This window comes from Schistocerca nitens, chromosome 3 (assembly GCF_023898315.1).
Source record: "Schistocerca nitens isolate TAMUIC-IGC-003100 chromosome 3, iqSchNite1.1, whole genome shotgun sequence".
In the NCBI taxonomy this organism is placed as follows: Eukaryota; Metazoa; Arthropoda; class Insecta; order Orthoptera; family Acrididae; genus Schistocerca; species Schistocerca nitens.
This window is the reverse complement of record NC_064616.1, coordinates 479,823,099-479,831,357: the sequence shown is the minus strand read 5'-3', so window position 1 is coordinate 479,831,357 and position 8,259 is coordinate 479,823,099. Positions and strand designations below refer to the sequence as shown.

General features: G+C 39.8%; 1 protein-coding gene and 1 non-coding gene across 2 annotated transcripts in view; both read left to right on the top strand.

Annotated features, from left to right (window-relative positions):
* The first annotated feature begins 1,848 nt into the window (after window positions 1–1,848).
* Window positions 1,849–8,259, top strand: part of LOC126248409 (uncharacterized) — a 410,584-nt gene continuing 404,173 nt past the window's right edge. The window contains exon 1 of the mRNA XM_049949365.1: window positions 1,849–2,083. The gene's annotated coding sequence lies outside the window, so the exon portion shown is untranslated. The remainder of the gene's footprint in view (window positions 2,084–8,259) is intronic.
* On the top strand, window positions 4,216–4,287 carry Trnas-gga (transfer RNA serine (anticodon GGA)). Its single transcript has one exon. It is a non-coding gene; the product is annotated as a tRNA-Ser (tRNA).

Sequence of the window (8,259 nt, the reverse complement as noted above, 5' to 3'; positions counted from 1 at the left end):
AACATAGAACTCATAATAAAATTAAAAACTAATTAATATCGTCAAAATGTCGAAAAAACATGCCATGTTATTAACAGTATTTCGCGGAGCACTTACTTCTCGCGTAACAACAGTGAAACCCTGTTTCAGAGGAGCGCCTCTCCGTTCTGTCAGTGGATCGCAACGGTTAATTTTGCCACCTTTAGCGGGGTCCATGGTGGGCGAGGGGGGTGGGGGGTTCAATTTGTATCAGGTCTGCAACCTGTACCTACAAATAAACAAATAATTCATTACGTAAGTTAATTTTCCAGGGTGGTAATTGAAACTTTATGATTTCGCCTTGTAAAAATATTTTTTCGTAAAAGAGAATTCACATTTTATATATTTGAGAAAAATAATTGAAAGCATGGCTGGTTGCAATTTTTTCGTCACTAATATTTACGGAAACAGCCGCGGTGTTCACAGACCACAGTGGATAAAAAAAAAGAATTTATTTTATTTTGGCGGAAAGTCGATGGAAAGTATCCATCATCTTCGGAAAAATTTGTTAGATTACCACTCCAGTTCGCTACTACTTACACATGTAAACGTGGATTTTCGACTATAGTAGCAATGAATACAGAAGCTAGAAATCGAATGAATTTGGAACATGACATACAATGTGTACTGACGGACACAAAATCGAATAAAAAAAACCTGTAGCAACCGTCTGTTTCAATCATTATTTCCAGACTTCGTAAATAAGCACGTGAGATCTATTGGTTTAAATGTTGAGTATATTACGTTATCTTTAGAGATGTGTTCATCTTTTTTTTCAGTCTGAACTTTATTGGCAGTATTGACTGACATCTGATTCCGTTCTGTCGTACTGGTCTTGGAAAGTCTGGGAAGCACGGTTCTGGATAATCTTCCTTTATGTGAAATTGAAACAGGATGGCCTCTCGCGATTCTTGTTTAATAGCATATTGGACAAAGTAATTGGAGAGTGACACAATAACTAAACTTTTTAAATTTGAAAGGAATGATGTGGATGACTTTACTTTACACGTGGAGGCTGTGGGAGCGAGCGCAAGGTCATAAATCAAGATGATCAGGCGTTCGATCTCAGTTGGTGCAAGGTTTTGCTCTTTCTCACAATTAACGCGACTGCGTCCTTGTCAATGATTTACATAAGTGTAAAAACACTAAGTGACATCACAGTATGTAGTTTTCGGTATGCCGTAGTATGCACTACGCAGACTAGGTAAGCCAGTTCTCATGTCAGGGAAACGCAACAGCGCTAATAGCAATGAGATGTTCTAACCAACCTTCTGGTTGCTGACTAAAGGTTTCGTGAATGACGCCGCTGCAGCTTTGGACGCCATCTATCGGGAACAATTGAGCGAGAGGGTCACTGACGTCCGCGTGCAGCTGGCGCAGACACGGCGCAGCTGACTTGTGCTGCCATCTGCTGACGTAGTAAGCAATATGGCGGCGAGTTAAAAGTAAATCTTCGTTGATAGAACACTGTGGGACATGATGACAACATTGCAGAACTAAATTTTTCGGATACACTGAATGATGATAAATATTAAACTCATACATAGTTCTAGACTAATTATTAAGTTTTTTATCTCCTTCTTATTAAACTAAACTATAACAGGCACATATATGAAAAAAATAATATTAGGGATTAACATAAAAAATAAGCTTCATTTTAAAAACATTCGAGATATTCTTGATTTTTCGTTGTAATGTGATTGTTCTGCCCGGAAATTCTAATCATTTGACCACCAGTGATGCCTCAGACTTCTCTTATACATTTCCCAGTTTATGTTGGTAGTGCTGGTACAAGTGAAACCGCCATATCCTGTGTTAGAGTAGTGTACACAGAAATTTGAAAGTAGTTGCGATATGTGAAATTTGTGTTTGTTTCTGTGAGAAGAATGTCAAAACCGGGCTAATACTGTGCAGTTTGTGAATGTGTTGTGCCGGGAATGAGAGAAGTAACACGTTTTGCTGGCGTTTGGAACGGTTGTTGTTTTGTGAAGAAAGCTTAGCGGAGTATGGAAAGGTGATGGAAGAACTTGCCCCTCTTGTTTGGTCGTAACAGGATAGGAGTGAGGTAAGAGCCAGCCAATTTTATAATTCTCCTTGTATAAGGAATGACTTAATCCAATATTTAGTAAGTATAGGGGTGGGTGTCTTAAGCAATCGCTTGTATCTGAGATATATGTATATATATATTACCACACAGTGCATAGTGATTCTCCTGTGTCAGAATTGTTGTCTGTTTTTCAATATTTCCAGGAGAGATCGTTTGAGCATTTTGAAATATAGGGGTACAACACAGAAGTGCACAACAGACTGGAGAACTGTGTTAGATGTATGATGCGCTACAGCACTCATTTACTAAGCTGTGAGGAGTTGTATATTATGTGAAATCTCAGCAAATGTTATCATGTTGTGTGGCCACATCCTTCTTGTAAACAACAGGCATAACATTTGTGGCAAATGTTCCCTGTTGGAAAATGTGGAGATGTATATACCAACCAATTGGCCTTTTATCCCGAGTTTGATTGTGTAAATGTGTTACGCTGCTGAAGTGGCCTTTAGTCATGTGTGACAACAAGCGTGAAGAACAGGTTTTAACGGAGTCATTTTTTGTTCCGATACGAATCAATATCTTAATACGCGACATCGGCTATGCTATTTACCACACATCGTTTACAGAAACAATTTTAATTGCAAAATCTTTCATCATATATATGACGTTGAAGTGGACAGAGATTAAAGACCGACAGAAAAGGTTTGCAGTATTTCATAGGACATTTAAATTTCATTGAACTGTAAGTTAATTGATCATAAATCGTAGAATTCATTGTTGTTAAAACCATGCAGGCTATATGTAACTTCTAAAATGGCACAGATTTTCCCCGCAAGAGAACTTCAAAAGCAAAATTGTTTACAACTAACACAAAAATCCTTTAGCGTGGTAGTAGTGCTACATCAGCTGCATATTGCCTAGCAGAAGAACGAAATTGTCTGGAGATTTGTAATGTTTCAGCATATCGTTGACTACATTGCAAAAACATGTGTAGCCTGTTCTGTCATTGGCACTGAAACCAAACAACTAGTACCATATGCATATCGGCTTTGTCGTAATAGACGACTTCTATAAAATCCGTCCCTCGACGGCGGTACAATAACATGTTGTGAGTTCCTGACCAAACTACTCAAATTGCTGTCGATATAATGTTCTTGTATTGTTTGTCCCCCAACACTGACAAACTTCAGTTAGGTCAGCTACGAATTACGCTGTTGATTCTGTACTAAATACCACATTTTTTTAAATGGGCTCTGAGACAGTGTATAATAGCTAGTGATGTAACCTGGCTACTCGTTTGATTGCGTAATTTTACTTTAAACCTTGTGCTTAGATGTATGCTTGGCGGACGTGCGTGGCTGCTAGGAGCAAGATTCGATCATCTGTTCGCAATTACCAGTAATTTTGTACCATTACCGACATGTGTAATTCTCAAAGCTTTAAAATCTACTTACGATACATGTTCGGTAACTCCAGGTGGCTTTGTGACATGTAACATACTAACAAAATGTAGCAGTTCTTTGTCATTTTAGCGTTTGTACCCTTTCCGTGTATACGGTTGTGAAAGATTAAGCGGCCTGCGTTGGCTGCAAATTGGAACCGCAATGCGTTCTATTATTCGGTATTTAATTCATCAGTTGATCTTCGTAGCAATAGATCACAATAAACATATTCTCTTATCTCACTCCTATCCTATTACGACCATAAGAGCTTCCTTGCAGTTGCTGTTTAAAGATTAAAAAGCAAAGTAAATGATGCCGACGAACAGAACAGCTTCAAAAAGAAGACGGTTTGCTGCTTCTAATAATGAGATAGCTCACGAACTACTATGAAGTGAAGTGAAGTGAAGTGAAACCGGGCTCGTACCAGTGCGGGCTGGGCATACACATAGATACATCATAGATGTTTAAAACTTGGAAGGTCTGTGGAACCATGTAGTTCCATTTGATTAAAGCACCGATGCCTGCCTGAGTTTGACAGAATCCCCAGTTTCGATAGATGCTGAGGTGCTATTCCAGTGCAGCTGGATAGCCTCTGCAATGCTGTGGGAGTATAGGAGAAATACCATATGGGCTGAGACGTGAATGAGAATTTGGATTGAGGAGGGAGGCGTGCTAGGGTAGTCCGTGCAGCTCTACAAAAGTCACTGTACCAGGGTGGCGTAGTGGTTAGCGCATCTGCCTGGAGAGCAGCAGACCCGGGTTCGAATCTCGGCTTTGGTACACATTTTCGTCACTTCAGTCGACATATATTAATGCATAAACTGTTTTAATAAGTAGTGTGAGGAAATCGTAAAGACATAGTGACGTGATTGATCGTATTTTTTCCAATTCTTAATCTTATTTAATGGAAAGGTGAGGGGAGAGATTAGTGTGTGGTGGGTATGATTGCTAGAAGCAATCACAAAAATCATTTTACCTTTATCGACACACAGACATGTAGTGCACAGTGTAATGGGTATTAGGAGTTGATAATGACAGATTTAACATGGTCTGACGTTTTTGATTTTAAAACAGGAGTGTTTGGACATCAAACGAGTATTTCCGTTAATGTACACACAGCATGATTTCCATGTCAAGCATATGCATCTGTGAGTCGACCGTGACAGATACTAAATACAGTAAGTATAGATCCCCTTTGTCATTATGGTCTTTATTAAAGGATTCTGTTTCCTCGCACGCAGCGGGGACATTCCAAGAAATCAGAAAAGCTCCGCGAACATGTGTCTCAAATACAAAACCTGCTCCGTTTCAGCACCAGCACATCAGCGCCCTAGTAAACACGCACGACTGAGTTGTAATGTTGAAGATGCTGTTGATATGAACATATATTTGCTAGAGTAAATATGGTTTATATAACACGAAAACAAACATGCGAAATTCCGTGTTTCCAAGCAACGACCCGAGCGTGATAAATAGCCGTCAGAGCCTACTCGTGTCGTGTTGACTTGGAAACAGTTCACTAGCTGTTGGTGATCCTCCGATTTTTACGAAATCATTTTATAAAATCACTATCGGGGTGAGAGCATCATTTCCCTGTTTGTACTTGTATCAGTGAAGTAAAAGTAACATCGTAAATACTTGAACTAGCACAGATGTTACACCTAGTTTCTAACAAGACTGCTGTTCCGCATAGCACCAGAAATCCTTAAGAATGTAAATTATGGCAAGACCTGGAAAGTGCTTCTCTGCGTATAGTTGAACGTTACCATATGTGAGAGCCGTCGGGAGGTTTAAAACATAAATTTTGGTTGTTTTTATTTGAAGTCCCCATTTGAACCAATCGCAAGCTTGAATCATCTAACAGGAAAGAGAATATGTGCTTATTTTAGACGGAAGATGTTCTTGGAAACGTGTTCTTGTCACTTCCTCAAAATAAGTCCCTAATACACAAATCGCCATACGAAGGTACTTCCGGCTGTTATTAGCCGGAGGTAACTAGTGGCGCCATGGCGATTCATTCACTGATCAACTGGTTGCGAAACGTACGAACAATTGGTCACTTGTTATATTGGAATAGTTTGTTGAGATCATGGCACCCTGTGGAGAACGTTTTCTCCTTTCAGTTCTATTTAAAAAAAAAAGGAAAAAAAACTAGAGGTTAGGAAAATGCAACGATATACAGTAAGTGCAGACGACAGCAATTTTTTCCTTTATCTTCGAATTTCAAAATAGTTTTACGCGTGGATTGACTAAATGAAAGCCGGCCGCGGTGGTCTAGCGGTTCTCGGCGCTCAGTCTGGAACCGCGCGACTGCTACGGTCGCAGGTTCGAATCCTGCCTCGGGCATGGATGTATGTGATGTCCTTAGGTTAGTTAGGTTTAAGTAGTTCTAAGTTCTAGGGGACTGATGACCACAGATGTTAAGTCCCATAGTGCTCAGAGCCATTTTTTTGACTAAATGAAAGAAAGTGCAATGTAATTCAACACAATTAAACAAGTGCGCTGCAACATAAGAAAAATAGGACCTTGCTGAAGCAATTCGTGCCATAGTTTTTATTTTGTCTCAAGTTTTCTGTAGTTACTTATGATTTCGATAAATATTTTATTACTGATTAGTAACAACAATAATTGATAGTAAATAAACTGTATGAAAACAGACAACTAAGTAAATATTTTAATAGGTGTACCACTTTTTATAAAGCAAGAAATAGTACATGTTCACATGCAAAACTGCATAGTATTGTCAGAATGAATTTTCACTCTGCAGCCGAGTGTGCACTGATTGATACTTCCTAGCAGATTAAAACTATGTGGCGGACTCTATCTTGAAACCGACACCTCTGCTTCTGTGAAGACCGTAAGGGTAGAGAAGGGCATATAGTTTTAATCTGCCTGAAACTTTCGTGCATGATACTATCTGGTATTTCCATATTAATTGAAAAACGTGAACGCTATCGTAATGAGGTGCAAAAAGTACAACGTACACTGCGTTGTAGTAAACAAACATATTAACAGATTATGTAGCTGGAGCACGTATCGTAAGTGCGTGCTTCACCATAGGGCGAGTAGAGGCGCCAAAGACCCTACGTTTACCCCAATGCCCCTCCACAGTTGGCAGGGGCAGTGGACGGCCTCCACCATAAGCTGCTGTGTGTCGCCGCTGGTTGCCGGCACAGAATAGGCTCCAAATCACAATGCCCCACTAGTTGGCGGTGCAATTGCTTGCCCCCACTAGCTGCACCGTTAATTGCTCTTTGCCATGCCTTACGGCTCTCAAGGAAAATTATACGGCTAACTTAGCAAACTTCCTAGATACATTTAACGCAATAGACTTTTCATTCCAACCAAGTGACGGAAGGGACTGTATAACACTATAAACAAAAATGGCCTTCACTATCCATTAACCCGTCGGATGAATACGAGCAGATGTGCGATCAACAAAAACTTCAGACTGCCGAAAGAACGTCACCGATTGTCAACTTAAGTATACAATAAGCCCCCTTACGTACGTATATTGCACTGGTTCTAGTTGTTATAACGTTTAAATTCTGCTTGTTCTCTGTTCTAATATGAAAAATCATTTTATGCATTGTCAGCTTAAAAAATTGTTTGCTGTTTGTGTGCTGCACGCATGCGGCTCGAGGCTCGGCCTGTCTCGCCTTTGCTTGGTCGTTCTCGGAAGTACCAGGTGCAGCGCTCCATTTCATTTAGCATTTTCCAGTCGGCACAACTCTCTTCATTTCGACAGAATCGTGGTTTCAGCGCCGTCTACACGTCGCTATTTGTTAGTGGTATAAAGGAAGTTCAAAGTCCAGTGGCCGTTTGCACAACAAAGAGGCAGTCTAGCGATTTATTGTCACAAGTCTTTAAAAATGAATGGGAATGACGGACGATTGACAATTCCCAGTATCTATTATGCAGTCGCACAATGTACAGGTTCCGGAAATTTGCTATGGAATGACGTTACAATACAATGCAGAAAAAAATTTAAAGATTTAGTTGATAATGAAAGAGCAAAACATTACAGCAGTCGACAGAAGGGGTTCATTGTCCATTACATCAAGAAGGACTTTGTGGTAAATTTGCAGGCATGAAGCTCGTGATGAAATTGGTGGTACGAATAGTAAATTTTCGATGGAATTGAATGAAGATAATGGAAATGTTATTACTGTGAAGTGTGTTGGTTAAGTCAAGGGACATACTTGGAACGATTTTTCGATTTAAAACCAGCTGTTGTTGAATCCGTGAAGGATAACGAAGAGCAGGAACGAAAATCAGAACATATAGAATGGATTGCAGATCTCACATGTTAAGTGGACTTGGCTGCCCAGTGTAAGACATTGTAAGGTAAGAAACAACTTCTGATTTGATGGGAACACATTTAAAAAGAAAATCGTATTGTGGAAGGAACAAATGCCTACAAAATAGATGGTCCGTTTCCCTAGCTCCCTGGCGTTAAAGAAAACACGGGTTTCAAACAATTCATTGTGGCCTTGAAAGGGTTATGAGGATAGTTTTCTAAACGCTTTGAGGTTACAGCCAATTTTACATCTGTTTTCGAGCGCTTTTGTAGACTGTTTCAGTTGAAAATGCCCCTGTGCGTGTGCAGATGGGACTGATTGATCTACATTATAATTCCCATTTGCTATATGGTCGTGCTTCTTCTGTCGGGTGGTCGTATGCTTTCAAGATGTCAGAATTGCTTTACTTTACCAACTTAGTAGGCTCCAATTTTTGTAAGTTTATCGTTAA